Source organism: Globicephala melas, chromosome 4 (assembly GCF_963455315.2).
Source record: "Globicephala melas chromosome 4, mGloMel1.2, whole genome shotgun sequence".
NCBI classification, from domain to species: Eukaryota; Metazoa; Chordata; class Mammalia; order Artiodactyla; family Delphinidae; genus Globicephala; species Globicephala melas.
Window position 1 is genome coordinate 41,027,875 of NC_083317.1, and position 26,336 is coordinate 41,054,210.

The following is a 26,336-nucleotide window of genomic DNA, read 5'->3' on the forward strand; positions in this document are numbered from 1 at the left end:
GTGTTTTGATAGAAAAGGGGTGGGATGGAAGATCAGCCCCTAGCTCAGCCTCACTGAAACCATACAGGAGAGGGGTTGTGTTGGTATTTGGCTGTAATAGGGTGAGTATTTCCAAAATTGTTTTTCTGTTCTGTTAAGTCCCTTTAGGGAATAGCCTTCCCTCAGGGGTTTTGTTTGTTTGTTTCCTTGTTTGTCTTTGCCTATTGTAGGTTCTGGACTAGAATCTTTTGCAACACTCTGCCTAGGATACATGGGCGGCAATAAGGAAACCCAGGGGGCCCACCATTGTGTTATTCCTCAAGTCCCAAGGTCCCTAGGCAGTCCACATTCTTGTTTCTACCTTTCAGAATCTTATACTTGTTTGTTGTGTTATATCCAGGAGATTTTTAGTTGTAGGTGGGATAATCTTGGAGAAATGGGGTGACTCCATTTGGGCTGAAAGTAGAAGTGCACATTGTTCTGTTTTATTCTATTCATCACTCTTGCAGGTGTCTTCCATTCTCTCACACTTTCCTTTAGAAATGCAGATTTCTAAACTATTTTTTCCTTCTGTAGAGTGGTATTTTTTGAATATGCCTGAGAATTATACATAATGGACAAAGCACTACCTACAGCTAAGGATCCTTGTACTCTCTTTTCTCTATGGGAAGCTATTTTAAAGATTATACTGTAATGATTCAGAGAGAATAAGGAACTTGACCAGTCATACGCTTTGATAGTGAATGAGCCTTGATTTTTAACCGGGTCTGTGAGATTCCAAACCAGTTTTTTTTTCTTTTACAGCATGATCTACCTTGAATGGAATTATTGCTTTGCTTTTCATTGCCAATATGTCGATATATCAAGACTTCTTTATGTAAAGATCAATTTCAGTAATCTTTTTATGCTTAGAGCTTAGCATATACTAAGAATTTAATAGAGCTTGTTTCTTAAATAGGTGCTAATTGGAGCGTCCTTTAAATTTTTTTTAAAAGAAAGCAGAGCTCTTAAAGAGATTAAAGGCTACTCTGGAAAATAAAAATAAAAAGGAAATAATTCTTTGTAAAAGGATCTTTTTCCGTATGCAAAGGAAGGAAAACTTAGAGGCACTTACACAGAAAAGAAAAAGATTTGAAATAAATGTAAAATACGGGTACTTAACCTGCCACTAGAACATAAAAGGAATTGTTAAATCATCTTCTTTCAGCTTTATCTCCAGAGTCATCAGTTAAATATGCCAGATGAACAGTCTGTGATGGAGAACACTTGCTGGATCAAAACCAAGAATGAAAGGTAAGCTTATGATTTACAAGAAATGTTTATCATGTGTTTTTCAACTTAAAGGAAAAGAAAAAATCCTAAATATGTCCAGATTGCCAGAAGTTTTGTTTTTTACATAAACAAATATATCGAGACAGAGAAATATTTGATCTCCATGAAAGCTTTTTTAAAACTTTTATTCAATGAGTGGAATATAACTATACTTGAAGTTGTCGAAACTTCTGTTAGCAGCAAAGAAATAAACAGTGTAGGCTTAATTTTCTTTGACTTTCCCTCAAAGCGTATATGGAAACAAATACCAAAATATTCTTCAAATATTTCATCTAAAAATTCTTTCACAAAGAGATGGAGGAACATTAGCTCTTAAAAGAATAGTGAATATTTGATATATGTAGATAGTTATTTTCTTCTAGAAAATTCAGTCATAAGTAGCAGAGAAAGAATACTACATAGGGCTTCCCTGGTGGCACAGTGGTTGAGAGTCTGCCTGCCGATGCAGGGGATACGGGTTCGTGCCCCGGTCCGGGAAGATCCCACAGTTTCGTGCCCCGGTCCGGGAAGATCCCACATGCCGCGGAGCGGCTGGGCCCGTGAGCCGTGGCCTCTGAGCCTGCGCGTCCGGAGCCTGTGCTCCGCAATGGGAGAGGCCACGACAGTAAGAGGCCCACGTACCGCAAAAAAAAAAGAATACTACATAAATAACCAAAACTTAATAGCTAATGTTTCCTGATCTTTAGAATATTTAATTTGGAGAAGATAAAATTGTCCTGAAATGATTCTATAAAATTTGCATATATTTATAAAATCAATATTTTCATATTTATTTTCATGTTTGTAGTGTGTCTATGCCATTTATTTACAAATGTATGTATTTGAATATTAAAAGTAACTACAACCACAGCAGGGTAGCTTGGCAAGATATAATATCTGTTTAGGCTAGTGTGGAAATTGGTAATATCCCTTTTTCCATATAATTAGTTAAAACTGTTGATTTATACAGACACTCACTCAAGAGGGAAGATGACTGAAACCACAGTTACAATAATAGTTCTCTCATAAAGATGTATATCAAGGGAAGACAGGTTGCTGAAAAGCAACTTGTGATCACAGCCTGGTTAAAGTAAGAGATACATTTTTTCACCCTAAAGGGAGAAAAAAAATGAACAGAGCTGGAAGCCAGATTTGTTAAACAGGGTTTGAAAGTAAAAATGAAATAAGGTGTTCTCTGCGGCATGGTAACAGGTGCTTGAACTTAGTAAGCCTCAGCTTCTCTGACAAAACAATCTCTTTGTCACATAAAAGAAGAGTTACATTTGACACAGTTTACCTAGTTTTCACTGTAGTTTTTTGTCTTTTTTTCTGTCCTTTTAAGGGAAGAGGTGGAAGAATGGAGTGGTAGAGGTGATGTGGAAACAGCACTCATAGTATGTGCTCACAATGTATTAATTTATTTTGCCAGAAGAAAGAAAACCCTAGTTGTTTCACATTTGAGTACTCCCACTTTAAAAAGAGTTATTTGATACTACAGCATGACAATTTTTAGAGTTGGAAGTGAACATAGAAACTTATTGTCTTGCTATAATTTTAATTTCTCAAATTTGACTTCTATTAAATAAATGAGCTACAGAATCAAAATTTTCTGGCAGTGTAGTTACATTTGTCATTATTCACAATATGCCATAATAATAATAAGAATCAAATATTCTGCTTAAATTTTTAAATTTTATGTATTATAAAACAGTATTCCCTTAAACAACAAAAATTTCAATCATCAAGTTTATAATTAGACAAAAAAATTGTCAAAAACTAAAATATACCTTGCTAAAAAGGATTATAGAGACTTTAGATTTGTGTTAATTTCTTTAAAAAATTTTTTTTCTTTTTTTAAAAATTTATTTATTTATTTATTTGGCTGTGTTGGGTCTTCGTTTCTGTGCAAGGGCTTTCTCTAGTTGCTGAGAGGGGCGGCCACTCTTCATTGCGGTGTGCGGGCCTCTCGTTGTGGAGCACAGGCTCCAGACGCGCAGGCTCAGTAGCTGTGGCTCACGGGCCCAATTGCTCCATGGCATGTGGGATCTTCCCAGACCAGGGCTTGAACCCGTGTCCCCTGCATTGGCAGGCAGATTCTCAACCACTGCGCCACCAGGGAAGCCCTAATTTAATATTTATTTTATAATGGAGTATAGTTGATTTACAATGTTGTGCTAGTTTCCTGTGTACAGCAAAGTGATTCAATTATACATATATCCATTCTTTTTCAGATTCTTTTTCCATATAGATTATTACAGAATATTGAGTAGAACTCCCTGTACTATACAGTAGGTCTTTGTTGATTATCTATTTTATATATAGTAGTGTGTATATTTGTGTTAATTTCTACTTCTTGAAAGTATAGCATCAATGTAATATATTTAAATATGAAATATGTTTTCAGATTTTGGAACCATTTTGAATTTAAGTTTCCACTGGGCATTCAGAGGGAAAGTATGCATGAAAAAATTATGTTCATCATTCTGTCTGCCAAGGTGGTAGTTGTGAAACTGCACTCCTTTTCAAATATAGCTGTGCCTATGACACCTTGCAGTGAAGGTAGCTAGACTTATAGAAGCTAATTCAGTTAGATGAAATGTGGCAAAGCAAAGACTGTGTGATTTGATGAAGGTTACTTATGACGTTGATGAAGAACACATCACAAAATAATTTTTATTAAAACTATGTAGGACTGGGCAATATTTAAATTGTTTATTTCTGCTCATTAATTAATTATGCTCAAAAAGTCTATTCATGACATATTATTATTCCTTTCAACATGTATGCTTACTGATAAAATGGAAGAGAGCAAATAGATAAAAATATGGAGGTATTAATGGAGTGAAAATTTACTGAATTAAAGTCTAAAGAGGTGCAATGAATAATCTATTATGAAATTGTTGCTCAGCACCAGAAGAATGTGCTAGAATCTAGCTTGTTTGGTTGATGAAGAGTTGATATTTTAACCTACACCGAGAGATTTTTTTTCTTAAATTTCCAATATAGTTAGAATGTTTAGCACTAATATGAATTTTGAAGTTACAGTAAGTAACAGAAGGATCTTGCTTCCTAAAAAGTCATGTCCGCTAACAGTACCATAGAATGTTCTGGGAGCAGCTTCAAATCTGAGTAATTTGCCATTTATAGCTATAGAATATAAAGTCTACTTGAAGCATTTCAGTCATCCTTAAGATGTAAACTAGCAATTGTTCACCTTAAAGAAATGAAATGTAAGAATGTTTCACTCTTAACGTTGTCTATACAAAAGATGTATTTCAATTGATTGGTAGGCTAAAATAAATGTTGGAAAAATATTGAAAGGTAAACAGTTATATTGTCTCTAAAGTTCTCTGAAGCACTAAAATTCCAAAGTTCTATGATAATTCACCTGGACTATATAATACAGGTTTCTGACATTGTAGTTATACTTGTCATTATTCATGTCCTGTCATAATTTTAAAGCTCAGATAATCCAATATATAACAGTGTTGGCAAAAAGATGTAGAATATATCTTTTCATTCTTTTACTCCCTGAGATCATTCTAGAATATACAATTGTTTGGCAACGCAAGTGATAAAAACCAGACATGTTGAGAGATCTATAGATATAGATCGATCTTATCTTGTTTTCCTCCCTAAACTTGGCAGCTACTTTTGACATCTCTCAAGTTAATCCATCAAGTTTAGAGAACAAATCATGACATATTCAAGCACTAAATTTTAATTGACTAGGAAGAGCACTGGTTCCCATGTCTTTTTGGACTAAACCACAACATGTAGAGAGAGGTTTCTGTGGTGGTGTTTTGTTTTATTTCATACAGCAGTCCAGAAGAACTGTTTATCTGTTCCAAATTAGAAATCAGATAACTCACTTTTTTTCTTTCTTTTTAATCATAGGGAGATTGAGAATTTCCAAAGATAAGTAAAAGAACAAGGAATTAAACTTGAGCCAACAAAATGAATGAATCTAGTAATAGAATTAAGTGAGCCAATAATATATACATATATGGCTAGACAGTGACAAAGGTATTTACCATGTGGGAATAGCTCATGGTCGTAGGGGCCCCTAAGGAAGTTATTCTCCACAAACTGAAAAAATGAGGAAACAAGGAGAGAGACAATATAGGAACTACCAACAACATTAAGTTGCTCTCCTTGATATAAAAGTGAGGGCTTGCTAATATGTGTGAAAGACTAGAAGAGATTAGCCCTAGTGGCAGTAAGATATGGTGATTTGACCAAGTCAGACTTGAGGGGGAATTATTGGCTCTTTCCAACAATCAGTGCATGTAGAAAATATGGGCTGCTAGATATGCACACCAAGATCTCAAAGGTCTACCTAGAAAAGGGAATAAAATCCAACCTAAAGCTGTATGTGATTTAACCGTATATCTACAATGTAGGCACAATCTTGGCATATATGATAATTTTTACCTTTTACTTTTTAAAATTAAATTTATTAATGTAAATTCGTGGCAAGAATGTGCTTCAGAAATTCCCAAGTGTGCTTGGAAAATGCACATTCTTCAATTATCCTTTATGTGGATGAATGAAAATTTGCATAAAGGTATGCCACAAAGACTACTTTGAGAATCAGAGGCTGATTAAAAAAAAACAGGCATTCTCACTCGTCTCATGTACCTTAGTCCCTTATGGTTGCTGTAACAAAAATACCATAGGCTGGGTGACTGGAACAACATTTATGTCTCACAGTTTTGGAGACTGAAAAGACCAAGATCAAGGTCTGTTGGCGTCCTGCTTCCTTGTTTATGGATGGCTGTCTTCTTGTTGTGTCCTCACATGGGTGAAGGGGCCAGGGAGCTCTCCAAGGTCTCTTTTTATAAGAGCATTAGTCTTCTTCATGAGGGCTCCATCCTTACAACCTAATCACCTTCCAAAGGACCCACCTCCAAATACATGGTATTTGGGGATGCACATTGGGGATTAGGTTTCAACATAAGAATTCTGGGGAGACATAAACATTCAGTCTATAGCATCATCGTTTAATACCATGAGCGTTGAAAATTGAGAAGTCTTAATTTAACCAACTTTTCAACACTAAGTATCTGCAAGACCACTCTTGAAACTGCTAAATCATATATATGATACATATTATATATATATATATATATATATACACACACACAATTATATATATTATTTATTTTCCAGAATTTTGTTAGATTCCAGCTCTCCAGTTCTCTGGAGGTTAGGACAAGGGTTTACATGCCACTAATACAAGTTTACCATATCCTGAAGTTCAAACCCTAACCTTGGATCAAAAGTCAAGTTAGCTCTCTGTACCATCATTCCTAGTGAAGGTTGAGCAAGTCTTCCTTTGTTTTCCAGTGCATTCTATATTCACAGTAAGATTTTCCCCCAATGATTAACAAATCTGGGAATGAACTCAGACAAGCTTTGGTTGAACTCATCCTGAGTATTCAGCAATTTCTTCACAATAGTTAAGTCAGACTTTGGAAATGTAAGTTATATGGTTACCTCTGTTAAAATTCCATTTACTGATTGATTTAAAACCTGGAAGACTTTAGGGGAAGATTTGCTCTATGTGTTTGGACAAATCTCCTCCAGGAAAGATATAATTTAAATCAAATCATTTCAAATCATGATTGAAACCACTAGTCAGGAAGACTTGTAATCAATGCTTATGTGAAAAAAATGAATATGTGTAGCTTGATACAACGTCAGTGTATTTTTCTCATAGCTCAGATGTAGATGTTTTCTATTAGGAGGTACACACATTGTGAAGCAGTGTATTGTTTTGCATTACATCTGTCATTACATTAGAAAACCATTTGGCAGGTTTAGTCATGCCTATAATACGCCCATTCATCTCTTAGTGCTTATGTGGTACCAACATACTGCCTTGCTTAGTGATTATATTTTTACTCCTTATTTCCCTTCAAAGACTCTGGGGTAATGGAGGGCAGGTGTTTTGCATTATTACTATTTATTTTATGCAGTTATTAGGTAGTAAATATTTGTGATTGAGACTAATCTTTTTTATTTTCTCAGTATTACCAGGTACCTACCATTGAAACAATTATCACATCAGTAATTTTTAGACTTTTATTTGCTATTTTTGATGGGTGTCTGTTTCCAAAATAATCGTATCTGAGAGCAGAACTTAGTGTCTTTGCTCAGTGCTGTGTCTCTTGTGGCTACATAGTGCTCAGCCCATAGTAGTTGCTAGAGAAATATTTATTGAATAAATTAATAATTTGAATGAATAACTATATTCCAATATCTAAGTTTTCATAACTTTCTGTCTATAAAGAAATGGCATAAAATGTCTCAGTGTATTTATAGAGCAGTTTTAGCGTTTAGGGGTTCTGGTATTAAATTACATGCTAAGCTGCTATGAAAAAGAGATCTGAAAACAGTGACTTAATAAGACAAAAGTTTCTCTTTCACCCATCAATATGGACATGAGTGTTCTGAGGTTACTAGGCTTGCTCTTGTCTACAGTGTTATGTAGGGACTGGATCTTATTAATAGCTCCAAATGATAACCTTTTAAAAATATGAGACATTAGACATTCATTCAAATGGTTCTTTAAATATGCTATTGGCCAGTGTGAATAAGTGTTTTACAGGTATTGGCTTCTCTCAAAATTTTTACTTAACTTTTGTTTCAAACTTCTTTATCAAGTGTTAAAAGCTGCATTACATATGTCTGCACATATATATCTTCTACATGAGACAATCTCTCCTTGATCTACAAAAGTAGATGAACTATGAATAGTATGATTACACTTAAGCTGTATATATACATATGTGTATGACTTGGTACACAAAAGACACATTTGAGCAATATGTTTACAGTAACATCTCTGGGGATTTATAGGAGACAGTGTCTGTACAGTATAGATTTCTGTAAAGTATGAATTTAAATAACTTTTTATGACTTTTGTAATCAGAAAAAATATGTTTTAAAGAGGATAAAATTTTGAAGAAATAGTTCTTTATGATGATGCATATTTTAACCATTTGTGACCAGAGCAAAGGAATTATGGCAAAACACTAAAAACACCAAAGTTTTTTTACATTAAAAATTTTATCTAGGGCTTTCCTGGTGGCGCAGTGGTTGAGAATCCACCTGCCGATGCAGGGGACATGGGTTCGTGCCCCAGTCTGGGAAGATCCCACATGCCGCGGAGCGACTAGGCCCGTGAGCCATGGCCGCTGAGCCTGCGCGTCCGGTGCCTGTGCTCCGCAATGGGAGAGGCCACAACAGTGAGAGTCCCACGTACTGCAAAAAAAAAAAAAATTTATCTTCACAAAGTAATTTAAAAAATATGAAAATAGTAGCTAAGCCCTTAATTTTCGGGAGACCAGGATGTAATTAATATTTTCAAAGATAATAAGGTAAAATATATTAACTTTAAATGTTGGAATCTCAAAGAATATTTACCATAAATATGAAATCTATTTTGGAACTACTATTTGAAAGGAATGAACCATTAAATAAAACTATAACCAAACATGTGCCAATTTTCTACAAGTTTTATATACAAATTATTCCTAAATTTAATCTGAAAAGGACTATGCAAAGTTTAATTTCATCTATAAGAGAATCAGTTTAATTGAGTTTGGCCATTTATTCAGTATAACTTTTAGAATAATATTCTATACAATTCCAAAATAGTGCATACTTATTTGACTCAACTAATCATAGCAGTCAGCACAATAGCTTGCCTTTCCTAAAACATTTCTTGAAAACTTTTCAAGTAAGTGACATGGAGAGAGAGCAAGAGAACAAGAGAAAGAGAAAGGGGACTGGCAATAAGGATATTGAACAAAAATTAGTAATGAAACTGATAGAGCTTAAATAAATCAGTAGTATTTAAAAAATATTTGCTACCTCACCTGAAAGACACATTATGCTTTATGAATTTAGTTCAATCAATGAGGACTTCAGTTGAAGTTTTATATTTTACATTTCAAATTTCAACTCATAAGACTTAAATCTTACTTTCAGAGTCTAACCTAGGTGAAATCTTGAGACCCTTGCTGGAATGACATTTAAAAAATGTACGTGTTCGCTTCTGAATAATACCACAAGGATTCAATGAATATCTCATTTACAAAATGTAAAACTAATTTTTTTCACAATATTTATTTTAATCCTTATGGCTAACTTGTGAGGGAAGCTATGTCCATTATAAAGATGAGGAAACCAGTCCAAAGCCCTGCTGCCAGAGTGTACCTGGGATTTGAACCCAGACAGCAGTCTGGCTCTGTAGTCCAGTCACTAAACTACTACATTATACAGTTGCTACAGACTTGAGTTGTTTGTAATATACTGGAATCTCCTCTCTGAGCCTGCCTCCTCCTCCCTGTTTTAGTAATGGTGTGTCTGTAATGTGGCTATTTGCTTAGTGTAGATCCTAAAGAGTCTCCCATGTGCACCTTCTTAATCCCACTACCTTTTCCCCTACAAATTATTCAATCTTCTGAAATTCATATTTATCACTTATATTTCCTCATAGGTTAATGACCCGAATATGCATAGCTAATTGCATAAATTTAGTTCACCCCTTTTTATTATTTACTTTGTGGAGTCTCCATTATTCTACCAATCCTCATCTATTTCTTTCTTTTCCTTACAGTTAATTTGTTGAAGAACCCAGGCTATTTGATGATTGCATACTTCTGCCCCTCTGTATTTCCTGCAAATGGATCCAGAATTAAAGCCACTTAGATTTGATCACTTTAGCAACTCTAGATGATGTTGTGTTCTTTCATCGAGAGGCGTTTTGTATCTGGTTGTCTCACTTTTTATGATGTTAGCATCTGTTGCTGCTTAGTGCCTAGATCCATGTATTTAGATTGAGCTGAAAAAATGATGATATTTTAAGTTTATCATTTCCTTTCAATTATTAGTTGGAATTCTTCTAAAAAGAGATTTTTTTCCTCCTTCCAATAGTTTGTTATCCTGAGGTACAGTTCATCTAGTAGAGACAACACAAATATTTTCCCTTAACTTATGAGTTCGCAAGATAATAAAATTGTTCACCTCAAAAGTAAGATTTTTTTTCCTACAGTATCATGGAGAAACGATTGATTTAAACATAGTTTTGATCAGTTTTCTACTCATATCTTTCTGGTGTACTTTTATTTTCTGCAGGTATACTATTTTGCTACTTACTCTCTTTTTCCTTATAATAACTTTTTATGGGGTTTGGGCCATAACGCTTTCCTATTGCTCACTCTTATGTGAAATCAGGTTTTCTGGATATTTAAAAGGAGGTTAGTTCAGGGTAGCTTTTATTGCCTAAAAGAGGTGCTCCCTGTTGTTTTTATGCAGTTTTCAAAAATACGATGATTTGATTTCTGAGTTTTTCCTGCTTTGGTCTGCTCCCTTACTTTCCTCTTGAAAGTCTCTTTTCTTTGTTGTTTTTTTTAAAATAATAATACTATTTTATTTTTTAATTAATTAATTTACTTGTTTATTTTTGGCTGTGTTGGGTCTTTGTTGCTGTGTGCGGGCTTTCTCTAGTTGCCGCAAGTGGGGGCCACTCTTCGTTACGGTGTGCGGGCTTCTCATTGCAGTGGCTTCTCTTGTTGCGGAGCACGGGCTCTACATGTGCGGGCTTCAGTAGTTGTGGCTCGCAGGCTCGGTAGTTGTGGCTCGCAGGCTCTAGAGCACAGGCTCAGTAGTTGTGGCGCACAGGCTTAGTTGCTCTGTGGCATGTGGGATCTTCCCGGACCAGGGCTCGAACCCATGTCCTGCATTGGCAGGCAGATTCTTAACCACTGTGCCACCAGAGAAGTCAGAAAGTCTCTTTCTTTCCTTCTATATTCTCTGTTCTACTTTTTAAAAATTTTATTTTCATGAATTTTTTCTCAATGTGGAATCATGTTCTGGAAGGAAATTTTTGCGGGTCTATTTCAAAGTTGAGAGTTAATAGACTGCTCCAGCCTTTTTAGAGCTAACTAGAACCCTAGTACACACCTGATAATGAATTGCTCAATGTGCCTTTCATTTTCAACTACTGCTCCAAAATTGACACACTGTGCCTTTATGTTGGCTCTTAGGTACTAATATTAATCCTTATTTCTTTGAAAATATTTATTTCTCATACATTATTGCTCTGTCTCTAGCATTCACTTTTTAATATATAAGACAGATTATTTTCTTTCTGTAAATGATACCCAGATGTCTCAATATCTTTTCTTCACAATATGTCACAAATATCAGCAAATATTCCATTCTGTATTTTATATCCATGACTTAAAAACCATCTTTTTTTATCATTCTTTTGCTGTTAATATAATCTCTAAGCAGAAATTCTAGGTACATCCAGAGAAGGGGTGTGAACAGTCTTTATTACATGAACATCCTAAATTTCAATAGTGGGCTTGATAATTATTTGCTGTATAAACATTTGAAATGGATTTGCTGTCTATATATTTATACCATACTGACAATCACTTCAGTAATTTCCATCATTTGAATGACCTATTCAAGTTATAGAACACAGATAATTAAATGACAAAACCATATAGCATTCGGTTTAAAATCGAATATTCCGTAAAATATAACTTCGGGTAACAAATTAACTCATTTCTTCTACAGTGTATGCCTAATGCACCAAGCAATAAGTTCAAAATTAATACCTTTTACCTTGGCAACTCTTCTTTCTTAAATTTCAGTTGTAGGTGGTCTGCTTCCATGTATAATGTAGAAAAGAAAAGAGCATTGCTACCAATCTAACAACAAGAAAAAAATGAAGAAACTATAAGACCATAACTTTTCATAACCCATCAGAGACAGGATGCAGAGTAAATAAGCAGTCTGAAATCTAAGGAAAGACAAACTTCTCCAAGAGGAGATGGGGAGTGAGGTTTGGCTCACCTTTGATAGAATTTAAGAAAGAGATTCTGGCTGTCATATAGGAATGTAAGAATACCGGTAAAATTTTTAGGTAAGTGTTCAAGGCTGAATGGAAAAGACTGCTACAGTATAGAAACCTTAGGAAAAATAGACACAGGGAATTTTAAATAACTCTAAGAATAATTGAGTGTCTAATGCAAAAATGGTAGCAATGTGTGTTTACAGAGTATGTGAAAGTAAAACGCATGACTGCAACAGTATAAAATTTGACAGAAAGGAATTAGAAATACATTGTGTGTTCCTTCATTTTATAATTGATATGATTTAATATTATTTGAAGTTAGACTGTAATGAAAGATAAATACTGTAAACACAAGGGAAAATAAAAATAAAATAATAGTTATAGAAATTGGCTGTTATTAGAGATAGCATGAAATCATGAAATAAATTTAATCACATATAAGTGAACAAAAGGAACAAAGAAAAAAGTGAACCAAGTAGAAAACAAAGTTTAGGATTGTAGATATAAATCTAGTCATATCAAAAATCGCATTAAATTTAAACAGTGTAAACACAATTAAGAGATGAAGATTGCCAGAATGGATTTAAAAAAAGGCAATTAACCCCTTATTAGTCATATCACAGCTAGCACAACTCCGCATCAAGAAAACCAAATAACCCAGTTAAAAAATGGGCAGAAGAACTGAATAGACATTTCTCCAAACAGGAAATGCAGATGCCCAACAGGCACATGAAAAGATGCTCAACACTTCTAATCATCAGGGAAATGCAAATCAAAACAATGATATATCACCCCATACCTGTCAGAATGGCTGTCATCAAAAAGAACTCAAATAACAAACGTTGGCGAGGATGTTGAGAAAAGGGGACCATTATACACTGTTGGTGGGAATGTAAATTGGTACTGTGGAAAACAGTATGGAGATTTTTCAAAACACTAAAGATAGAACCACCATATGATCCAGCAGTTCCACTTCTGGGTATATATCTGAGAAAAAACAAAAACACTAATTCGAAAATATACATGCACCCCATTGTTCATAGCAACATTATTTACAACTGCCAAGATATGGAAGCAACATAATTGCCCATGAACAGATAAAGAAGATGTGGTATACATATCTATATACATAGATAGATATATAGATATATATAGATATATATACATGTACACACACGCACACACACACTTACAATGGAATACTACTCAGCCATAAAAAAGAATGAAATTTTGCCCTTTGCAGCAACATGGATGGACTTGGAGGGTATTATGCTAAGAGAAATAAATTTGACAAAGAAAGAAAAATACTTTATGATACTACTTATATGTTGAATCTAAAGAATACAACAAACAAGTCAATATAACAAAAAAGAAGCAGACTCACAGATATAGAGAACAAACTACTGCTTACCAGTGAGGAAAGGGAAGGGGAGAGGGGAAAGAAAGGAGTAAGGGATTAAGAGGTACAAACTATTAAGAGGTACAAGCTACAAAGATTATTGTACAATATAGCCAATATTTTATAATAACTACAAAGGGAGTATAAACTTTAAAAATTGTGAATCATATATTGCATACATGTAACATATAATATTGTAAAGCAACTATACTTCAATAGAAGAAGGCAGGCCCAACTATATGCTGCCCACAAAAAAAGCAGCTTACATCAGTTTATCAGTGATTCCCTTAAGATTTATTAAACACTTAAAACTTCGGAAAAAGTAAAAAAAACTAGAAAGTATGATAGTAGTATACCAGTTTTAGTATGATTATTATGATATTCAGTCTGATATTAAAGTCCAATATCACCAGTTATCACTGATTTCTCAGTTACTGATTCCCCACATTATCTGGCCTATATCCGCCAATATTCAAACTCTTTATTTTCATTTTACAAAGCATAACTTCCATGAAATGTCTTTTCATTTCTTTACTCACTCACAAACCTGTTGAATTCTTAATGTGATTTGGACATTATGCTATAAGTAGAATAGCTTAGTTCCTCTTCTCACTTAATAGAAAGTTTTCATTGAATTTCATATTCTAGCTTAAAACCTATCTCTTTACTTCAAGTTCTTAGTAACTATTTTTTTTTTATTTCCTGTTTGAAAATGCTTATTTTTAGATGTCTTAACTTTGTTGAGTGTTGATGTTTGCCTCTTTGGTTTGATTGCAAACACCTGGTGGATGAAATTGGGTTTTATAGGTTTCTTTTTTAAATGTTTTTTCAAAGTTTTAACTGTTTAATATACAACTTAAGTTTTAAGAGCGTCACTGATAAGTTAGCGTAATTTTTTAGTCTAAGAAATCAATGACTACATTTTAGGAAATATTTCTGTGGAACATCTATTCATCCATCATGCTTATCTTTCTCTTGGTATTGAAAACTGTAAATGTTTTTCTACTATTAGCACACATACCTGTACAGTATCCCTCATGAGTTTCCTTTCCTACAGCCTTTTCCCCAAATCTGTCATTATGCTCGTATTGTGCATTTTAATGCATAATGGAAAACCTGCATGCATTGTGAACAGTGGCATAATGTATTCTTCAGGATGATAAGTTATGTTTCATGTAATGTCAGTTCCTCTTTCTGAATCTACTCTGTTCTCAGTAGATGTGTTTCAAATTAATAGAGCATTAGTCCCTAATCAAGGAAGTATTTAGGAATACATTTTTAATTAAAATGAACTATGGGGAGGAATAAATAGTATTAGACTTTTTTGTGTTAATTTGACATAATGCATTACTCATGAACCTTTGTGCATTATTAAAGATTAGATCATTGGTATTTCTGTAAACCCAATATAAAAATTAAGGCAAATGGAAAGAAGCAGATTTAGTAGAACATTTTTTAAAAAGCTTAAACTGACAGAGGCTGTGATATAAACCAAATCATAGAGTATATACATTTAAGGACCAAAAGCAATTATATAATCAAGCCATCTACTTGCTTAGAAACAAAGAACACTACAAGACAGATGCATCACCTGTTTTTAATTACAGAGACTACGTGATCTCCCTTTGTAGCTTTATCATCTTTGCCATTAGGAAGTTCTTTCACAAGACAGCTTCAATGAACAATAACGTCCAACTTTTTGTTTGTTGGTTGTTAAAATATTTCATTTTATTTGTAGAACTCCAATAAATGCATTTTCATTTTAGGCATGAAATAGTAAAATCCCAAGTTCTAGCCCCAAGGATTTCATAGTTAGTATTTACACATTAGCTAAAGTTCAGAATATATGAAAAAGAAACAGCAGACTCAAACCTGTAAGATACTATCTGTGAAAAGACACAATCTTGTAATCTTGCAAGATATGTGAATTAATAGTAGAAATATTTTTCTGTAATTGCAGTCTGTGGTCTTTTCATCTTATCAAGATTATAAAAATAAACTGTACCATTATTGGGAAAATATTATTGGGATTGAGACTGTTCCCTTGACACTGACCTTATTAGAAGACAAAACTATGTAAAATTTGTAAGCCACATACTCTAGGGCATGAGTGATAACTTCCTTAGAAATTATTTCCAGGGTGTATACAGGGTTACTTACAACATGACATGGTGCTCAGCAATTGGAAATTCACTTTCAAAAAGTGACTCCTTCCCCCAAAGAAGTAAAACCTCTCTCCTCTATGTAGCAACCCATAGATGGTCTTTGAATGAGGTTCAGATCCAGAAGTCAAAAAGGGAAGAAATACTACTATCCCAGAAGGAAAACATACCAGCATGCTCCATTTATATAGTCGGAGAATCAAAACCAGGATTAATAAGCAAAGAGTAAGAACTACCAGTAGTAAGTTCTATAGGACTTGAAGCAAAAATGGGAGATCTTGGCACAGACAAGTCAGAAGAGGCTACAACTGGAAATAAATTACTTTCTGATTCACACTGAGTAAGGATTATCACCAAGGCTTTGTGATGAGGATACAAAGATGGATGACAAAAATCTATTACATATCTTCTATAATTTCATTTTGTTCAAGTAAATGTATGCTAGTTATAGTTTTCATTACAGAATTTGGGTCCTGGAAGGTTTTATAAAGTTTTTTGATATATTCATAAACAGCTAAAGAATTATCTCTGTATTGTCTTATATAGCTGATGGACAGGGCAAATATCACAATAAATATTTTGGTTGTATGAAAATAAAGTTAGAGAAACAACACCTCATGCCTATTTTGACTTAAAGACACATTTGTTTTTCTGTCTGGTGTGAGAGCTTTCCTCAAATGACCTCAAATAGGATTGTGGTTCAGATTCAGAGAAGCTGAAAAAACTTTCAGTAATGTCAATTAATAGTTGTGTGTACTTAAGCAAATAGTTTTCTCTCTTCAAACTTCACATGGCTCAGCCATAAAATGGCAACAATAGTTACTCAAAGGAATTTTGTGATGCTAAAAGGACACAATGGACATTATTACAACTAGATCAATGCCTATCACATATCAACTATTCAAATAGATGAGGATGAAAAATTGTGCATAATAGATGGCCCTCTGTTTCTACTGCTATCTTTCACAATTTTCTTCCTAGCACTCATTGTTGTCATTTATATCTACTTGAGTAATTTTTGTTTGTGTGAATGAATAATCACTCCTTAGGCTTGTGCTGGAGGCGTGATCAACAGAAACAACTTCCTTGAATACTAGCCAAGGAAAACCCTTTGAGGCTTTATTACAACAAGAAGCAAATGCCTCTAGAGCTTTCTGCTCAGAAGCTGCCATATTAATTTGGAAAACCAAAACAAACTATTGTGTACTATTGGATGGTTAAACAGACAAGAGTTATAAGTGTAAAAATGCTTCCACTTACCAAGTTTGGAGAGAAGTTGCTGTGGTTTATAAGGAACTTGGAATTTTATCTATGACTCCATTTCACCATTGAAAACCAGAATGCCACCTAGGGATTTAGTGTTTATCTCTGTGCTCTGCAAGAAAAAGCCCACAATGAGTATAGATCAATCATTCCTTAAAATCTAAAGGCTCAAAGAGGAAAGATACATGTGCAAAAAATACATATTATTTTGGAAACCATCTCAAAATAATAAATAGGTTAAGACAGTATATAGTATATGAACTTATCTTGAAAGTAGCCATTTTTCTGCTTTATTTGTACCCAAATATTGCTCTGGATCCTGGTAACAAGCAAAACCACACTATAAACTCCTCACCCTCCACCAAAGACCTCTGCTGTTAAGCCTTTGCTGGAATATGATATTGGGCCACTTTACTTGGCATGGATTAGTGGTTTCAGTTTAAGCAGCCTTGTTTATATAAGAAACAAAAGATACAAGAATTAAACTGAGCATGTGTCAGTATATATCTACATTTTTTTTCTTTTCTTGTACATTTATTTTTTATATATTTATATATTTATTGTACTAAATGTAGAAAATATTTAATTGTATATTAAATAACATATTTAAAAATTAATATATTTAACGATATCAAATATTTGATATATTTAATATATATTTCTATACTTTCAGGTTTTTTTTCTTTTCAGCCCTGTCAGGTATAAGAGAATTCAGAACGTTTGAAAGCATTTTATTTATGCTAATGTATTGAAAAATGTAGAAAAGGAATAAAATGGGACTCAGGTTTTTTATAGTCAAATATTTAAGTATCAGCCTAACCACTGCAAGGAAATTAGAGAAAATACATGTAGAATTTTTAAATATTTTATTAAGCTACTCTCAGTATTTTGTTTACATATATATTTAACTGATAATATACCCAAAAGTCTACTAAAATTCAGTGACAAAAATATTTCAAAATATGTATGCATGTGATCTGATTTGGGTCAATGTTGAGGATGAGCTTAGGTGATGACTTGATCGGGTTAAGGTAGCTATCACCTTAGTTTACGATCAAACCTGTGACAAGCTGTGCAGAGGACAAACGCAAGGTCAAGAATACAGTGAGCCGGATCACTCCTGCCTCCTTGTTCATCCTGGGGATGCACCAGTAATTCTAGGGGCTCAGGGCTGTGATTGTTGTGAGGAATCTCAAACCAGGAGTTCACCTTACTGCAACAGAGGGAAATTCTTGTGTGCCAAAGTTACATACAGCCACCTCTCATTCCTCATGTGGAGACCTGCCATACTGTGGGCTCTGGTGCAGCTGGCCTGGCCATAGCTTATCAGGAGGTAAGAGCAAGCAGGATGCTATCTCCTTACCAAATACCATATTTTCTTAGATTACGCTCTCCTAACAAATGTGTCCCCACCTTCTCCTTGGAGATATTGAAAAATTCTATATAGAGTTTTAAAAAAAAAACTTTATTTTTTACCCTTATAATACAATGTATATGAATCATTATTAGGATAAGCTGCCACCAAAACATTTTCTTTAATAGAAAGATACTGTAGATAGTAAAACATTCTAAAATATATTCCTCAGCAGATTAGCCTCTCAAAGTTATTTAAATGGTGGGAATATTAAGAAAATACAAATACTGCTACATGTCCTAGCTATAAAACTCAGTCAAGACTTCTGGCTTCTTCAGAGTCGTTAGCAAGCTAAAAACATTGCTCTCATCCTTATAACAACAAAGGTCTGAGGATGCAGGGCAACCAAATAACTCCAAATCCATGAAAATAGTCTCTCCACAGAGTAAAGAAGGGAGGACTTGCCTACTGGGGCAGCTTCTTCCAGGTACCATACAAGCTGGTAAGAAGAATTCAGCTACAATTTTAACAAGTTGCTAAAATCTGAGTTTGGACTAGCATGGAATCTAGAACCCTTAAGAGCTAAACCATATAATTCACAAGGTGAATTACTACCACTCAGGGCTCTTCCCCATGGACATCACCAAGTGCTCATAAGAAACATTTGGACAACACAAGAGACCTGAGAAAGCATCCCTCATGGTACTGGCATCCCTCCTGGGGACAGGAACAGAAGCTGTTGCAGAAAGCCCTACCTCAATCCATCTACCCTTCTCCCCTCGGAAACAAGAGCCCCACCACGCTGGTGGAAAGGCAGCCAACCCTGTCATCTTGTGGCACTGGTAAAAGACCATTGCAGCTGGGAGGAGGGAACAGAAAAGCATCCTCTCTAGGGGGGCAAGGGTTATAGATACACCCCGGGCCTAGACAATTAAAGGCTGGGAAAGGAAAAATCACTGAGAATTCTTCATTCCTGAAACCCAGACACTATGTAGCTGCTTAAGACTGAGGTCAAAGCAGATCAACAGGGAATTTCCTCTCCCCTGCACCCCACTGTGAGGCCAATAAGCAGTGAATAGCAAGTAACCACAGTCTAATTTGAGGAGAGGGACTAGAGAGAGGAGGCACAGCGCCAAGTAAGGATATGCCGCTGAGTGTGGAGCAGACACTGACAAAAATCCTCTGGCAACACAGTGCTCATCCAAAATACAACTTAAAGAGAAACCTGAAACCTGTGGTACACTGAAGGCAAACATAATAATAATACAATCTGAACTCAGTTTAATTCCTGACTAGATTAACACAAACTCCACACGAAAGGCCTGGCAGAAGAATATGCATGCACAGGCATAAAGTTATTTACTTCAGTGTCTACTGTTTTACAAATGTGGGTGAATCTCCAATGCTAAGTGAAAGAATCTAGATGGAAAAGGCCAGATAATGAATGAGTCCATTCATATCATTTCTGGAAAAGGCAAAATTAGAGGGAAAGAGAGTAGGTCAATAGTTGCTAATGCTTCGAGTTGGGGGAGGGGTTAACTCCAAAGGGATATGGGATAATTTGTTCTATACCTTATTATATTGTTTGTTTCACAGCTGTATATATTTGTCAAAATTTGCAGAATTGTATGCTAAAATGGTGAATTTTACTGTTTGACAATTATATGCTAAATGAATAAAAATGAATTAATCATGATACATTGCAGATTTAAGAACACATTTTTTGTTTTAAAAAATGGAAATATTATAGTAAACGTACATGTACTTTTCAGATAGATCTTGGTTTCAAAATGTTAATAAGTGGGGTATAATAGGTACATCTTAGAAATGATATACTGAAACTGCTTCCATCTGGAGAATCATAAAGCACATTAGTGTGTTAAAGACTCTGATTGCTCTGAATAAAGAAAAATCTAGAGAATCTTTTTGTGAATATACACTTCTTAAGGCAATACCCTTCTGTGAAACACACACTAAGAAAAGATGACTTACAAGTTCTAGAACTTTGAAGAATTTATTGCTATATATTAGCTCAGAAGCATTTTTCAAGAAGCCATTTTAGAGAAGTACAATTTATATAAATTGTCACTAAAGAAAAACAATATAGGCCCCCCTCCTCCAGTGGGTAGTTTAGTTAATTGACCAGTAGAAAGTTATTTTCCCATTAATACTATGATAACTATGTGAAAATTGCTCCTCTCCCCACAAAAAAAAAAAAAAACCCATGTAGCCGTATCTTAGGAACTTGTGCTAATGAAAGATCAAGTTGGAAATCACCCATGAACAATATCAGGCAGAGTTGGTTATGCAAATTGTGGGATCCATTGCAAAATGAAAATGAGGGGGCCACTGTCTAAAAAGCAGGTGAAAAAAAGTGTCATTTGAAATACTAAAGTATAAAACTTATTTCTTTTTTTCCCTCTCTCTTGTCATGGTATTTTTTATTTGCTATTTAATGTCCTCTCCTACTGCACTGGATACTCTCCTGGTGAGAGCAAACCCTCATACATCTCCCTGGGCTCGAACTCATGACCCAACCTGTGTGTGTTCATGTAGTAAGGGAATCGGTTCCCCTCCCCATGGCCGGCCACCCCAATCCATAGAGGCTGGGCAACCCTCAAGGGGTTGCAACCTTCAAGCCAGGACTCTTTGTTACCTGGTTTGGAAATGGGCAAGAGTCACCTGCCTACTGTACTATGGTGCTGCTAACCTTGGGTGGAGATGGCCACGCCATGCCCACTAGGGAGAACTCACACCCAACGTACACGGTAGCCTCCTGCCTTGTTAAGCACAGATTCCTGTGCTCATTCATGAAGATTCTGGTTAACTAAGGCTTTCTTGAGTCCCAGAAATCTACATGTTGAAGGAGCTCTACAAATGATTTTGATATGCAACCACATTTGGGAGTAAGATATTACTCCTGAATTTGAGGTCTAGAGGCGAGTACAGGGGCTAGTTTGGAGAAGGTCTGATTTTTCACATTACATTAAATTGGCATCTGAGATTAGGGTATTTTCTGCTTCTTTATTTGGAAGCAGAATTCAGCCGAGATCAGCCATTAAAAAATATAAAAAACTTAACAACTTGCTTTTTATGAGACTAAGAATTGAAAGGAGGAAGTAAGGGGAAAAATTCAGGATTTGTTGTCACAAGTGTACCTTAAAGTCACATAAAAACTCCTTAAAAACAAAGTAACCTCACAAGAGAGAAACTGCCAACCTTTTCTATATAATGTGCAAGAAGCAGATGGGTCTGTTTACTTGAACTGTTCAAAATAAATTTACATATTATCTATATGAAACCAGATTATTTCCAAAGTAACCAAAGTAAAACGTTGAAAATTTTCACACAATCTTGTTCTAATTATTTCAGTAGCATTATCTGTAGATAATTAAACAGTTTCATAATTCAAAAAAGAAAAACAAAGCCTTTAAAATGTTCAAATATTTTTGGCAAAGAAAACAATTTCTTAAGTTTTTTAATTTGTTTGAAGATAATTAAAATTGTGACAACCTATTGAAGTAGTGCCAAGTAACTTGTTTACACATATAAGTAACAAAGTTTTTTCCCGGTATCTACTCCAACTCTTCTTTCACATGGCTCTCAGGGGCATGCATCTAAGCAAAAGTATGATCTTGTTACCACCTTACTGTAAATACTTCAATGGCTTCCTAATCTTTTCAACAAAATTGTCAATTGTTTAGCATGGCATAAAGGGACTTTAAAATTTGGCTGTTTTATTTCCCACTTAACTCCTTCATCAGTTTGAAAAAATTAATAAACAGAAACTTCAACTAAATAGAGTTAGGAGACCAGAAGGAGGAACTCTCAAGTCCTGCTACCATAGCTGAGCTCAGCAAGAAAAAGAAAGACTCCTCTTCTTTCCTGGCAAGGACTGAGCCAATGAAAAGCCATGAACTCCTTATTTACTATAGCCCTACAAATTTCCTTTTCCTCTCTGGAAAAGCCTTCTTCCCTTGCTGTGAGGGGACTTGCACGTGGCTCACCACAGGTGCAGACCCCAAACTGCAATTCTCTGCTGATCCTAAATAAACTCAACTTTGTTGAAGAAATATCTAGCAGTCTTTTAGTCAACTTTTTTAGGTCAGCAAGTTCTTTATACTTTCCAGACTTTCTGGACTGCTTGCTTTCACATAAGTTGTTTTTTTGTTTTTTTTTTTTGACTTCACTACTAGATAAATGCTTATTTATTCTTTGAGGATGTGCTCAAATGTTCCTTCTTTGAGAGAGCCTTCTCTGGCCTGTTGTAGACATCATTAGATGCTTCGTCAAAAGAGGAGAAAAAAATGAGAGAGTGAAAAGGGACAATAGTAGTGGAATAAGAAAAAGAACCTAGTACAGGTGTGTGGAACATTCCTTATAATCCTAGCTTTGTGATTATCTTTCCTGTGACCTTCAATATGTCACTCTTCCTCTCTGTCTTGTTTATGTCATTGATTAAATGAGAAAGATGAACCAGATGACCTATAAATTACAGCCATCTGCTTCTATGCAGTTAAGAGTGAAGAGAAAAAAAAATGAAAAAAAAAACACAAAAAAAACATGGAATGGGATAGCAAAACAGTCTCAGATTTTGGCCTTTCTTAAGAGACTGGAGATGGAGAAGAGAAAAGGTAAAGATATGTACAAGTAGTGAGGTTGTGTTGCGAAAATTTTCTCATAAATTGGAAGCTATCCAACAAGAGTAATTCTAACTTCTCTCATCACAAAATGTTTACGATTTGAAAAAACAAGAGGAAGAAATGGAAGCAGGTATCAACTGGTCTTGAGAGTGAAGCGTAGTAGAGATAGAACAAATCGGAGAAGATTTGAACAAACAGCTGCAACGTATTCTATTATCAAGTATTTATTGAGCATCTACCAAGCAGGACTTTCTGTTCCAGGCAACAGGATTACAAGGACAGACAAGTTAACCTTGAACCCTCCCCTTTTAGAGCATCATTAAATTGTCAAATGGTAGTATTGGTATTGACGTGAATTTCTGGAAGGCCCAATTGGTCGAGGTTATAATTGCTTCAACAATGCTCAGCAGCTGGCTATTGGGGAAGAAGAGGCCCGTGGTGCTTCCTAAGGATTTGATGAAGAAATGATCAGTTCAGAGAGGAGGCGTCTTAGGGTGGTTGTGAATTTTATTTAAAATACGATCCTAATTACTTGGAAAGACAAATGAAGCCTGAAAATAAGAAGTCAGAGATTGGGGTCAAGATGAGAGTGAAGAGTGAATATTTTCTAGTTATGATATTCAGTTGCAAATGATTCAAATTTACGATTTTAAGCAAGCTAAGCATAACAAAAAAACCCATAATGCACAAGGCAAGAAGCCAGCACTCAAAAAGCAATGATATTATGGCTAAATGAAAATTATTAACTCCAGTTGTACACTTGATTACCCTTGAGCAATTTCAATTTATTTGGGTAAGACTCACATATGAGGAAATCTGAGATTTTATCCTGCATTTTTGGCTCAGTTTATAGTCCTCACACAAACACTGAAGTGCACGTCCAAGGAATTAGATAACATTGCATCTAATTGCATGAGATATTTTTTGAGTTGTTGTTTTTTTATATTTATAAATAATTCTAAATGATAGCTTGTTGAGAAAAATAAAGAAGAGTGAATTGGAAATAAGGTAGAAATGTGCTAACTTAAATCCTTGTAGATGAAAAAGAAATATCTTTAAACATTTAATCTCTTGAATATCAGTTGTTAAGCCATTTGATTTTTACATGATGTTTAAGAAAAATCAAGTGCAGCAGAGCTACCAGGATTTATCACTGCATTTAAATAAATGCATGAGTTGACAACTTTGTATGAATTAGTTATTAGATTTTATCCTGAGAGACGGATATTGTCAGGTCACCTAAAACAATAATTATTCACTAGGAGAAAAAGAAAGAAAGAAAAAAAGGATATAACACTTGATCAGTTTTCGCAAAAGGAAATTACTTTTAGTGAAGTGTGATTCAATCATAACACAAAAAAATCATACCAATGCCGTATCCTTTTCACTTACTTAAAAAAATCAATTTACTGTATATTTGTGATTCTATAAATTCTTACTAAAAGTATTATAATTCTCGTTCTTCCCACTTTATTTAAATTAAATAAAGTGGGAAGCTGAAGCATCAACTACTTGGTTAAAACTAGGCCAAGGGTTATTGTCCATAGGAAGTAATTTGATTATTCCTCCTGAAATGATGACAGATTTTAATGTATGCAACACAGCACTATGGACAGGATATCCTGTACATGTATATGAGTATTTGCTTTTGTGGAAGGTGGAAAATGGAGGCAATATCTAATTAGTCATGACAAGAGTGACTGGTACACATGATTTGGCATCCATGCCTGTGTTTCAAGCAGGGGCTTCACCGAACACCTGAACTGGGTGCATAGAATCCCCTTATGTCAGTGAATCCTGTTGCAACCAAAGCTGTACTGCTGAAAAGGATGAAATTATTTGGGGTTGCACACAGTAAGAAGATATCTTGAAGATATTTTGCTAATAATTCAATTTTATTCTTAAGTTTATTAAAGACAAAATATATGAAAAATTGTACCTGTGTTTACATACAGCATCTATTTATTAATATCTGTTCTTTACTCAATTGTTAAAAATTTATTTTGATGGTCTGACATTTAAGGAACTTCCACATACCTGACTGTGCTTCGTATCACAGCCTGGAGCTGATGAAGCACTGTGTTGTGCAACTGCAGATTAATTCTTAGACAGAGTTTTCTGCTTCACTACCTCTTTTGTAGGTGCCAAAAATAATTGCTGATTGTGCCAAGTTGTGTCTTTATCACCTGTTAAAGATCTCGGTGCACTGTCACATGGCATCTAAGGTAAGTATGAATTTCTTCTTGCCTTTACTTTTTTTATTGCATTCTATTCATAAAGCTTTTCTTTCTTTCATTGGCCTGTATCATCTATTGTATGAGATGAGCTTTAAGTCCATGTGATGTTTCTGTTTTTTAATTTGCTTTTTCAAACGTGGTTACTTTTTAAAGCCATCTAAAAATTTGAAACCAGAAAATGAATCTACTTTATTTTCACTGCCACTTAGCTGTCTTTTGCTTTTCAAGCACATCAAACCACAACCAAAGCAAAGAATGAAGATGAGAGAATGAGTGAATTCTGAACCAGACCTAGTGTTTACTGCCCAAAGCTCCAAGAGACAATGTTGGAAACTTCTGCAATTCACGTCCTGGAAGTATTCTGACTCAATGCAACTGGTAAATATTAAGTATATGCTTTTGTGGATTAAATCTTAGCTCTTTTCCCAACACAACTTAATAATCATTTGGATTGGCTTAGTTGTTTGTGAAAATATCTAAATAAAACAGCACTATATGCAAGGATAAATGTCTCAGAATCAGTTGTACTTTTCTTAGTGTCAGATTTAAAACAGGTTCTTTTGCATTTATAATTGCAAAAGTAATGAAAAAGTATAAATATATTTTATAATAAAATTTTATAGAAATACATGTGTTTTGCAATTCTTTTCTGTACCCACACCACTACAAAATATATGACATGGGGCTTCCCTGGTGGCACAGTGGTTGAGAGTCTGCCTGCCAATGCAGGGGACACGGGTTCGTGCCCCGGTCCGGGAAGATCCCACATGCCGCGGAGCGGCTGGGCCCGTGAGCCATGGCCGCTGAGCCTGTGCGTCCAGAGCCTGTGCTCCACAACGGGAGGGGTCCGCGTACCGCAAAAAAAAAAAAAAAAAAAAAAAAAATATATATATATATATATATATATATATATATATATATATATGACATGGCATCTCTAGCTTTCCTGTATTGTGGTATTTGAACATGAGAATTCTGAAGTGAAAAATCACTTTTTTACAATAAATGATAATAACACTTATAAATCATTTAGATTATACAATCCAAACAGGGATAAAAACAAATAACACACTTACTTAAGCTTCTGCTATTTTTTCAGGTCATTAACT

At 34.8% G+C, this 26,336-nt stretch overlaps 1 long non-coding RNA gene across 1 annotated transcript; it reads left to right on the plus strand.

The window, feature by feature from the left end:
• On the plus strand, nt 1-25,215 carry LOC132597193 (uncharacterized). The gene is made up of 3 exons (XR_009563607.1): nt 1-101; nt 1,187-1,272; nt 25,132-25,215. It is a non-coding gene; the product is annotated as an uncharacterized lncRNA (long non-coding RNA).
• The last annotated feature ends 1,121 nt before the right edge of the window (nt 25,216-26,336 follow it).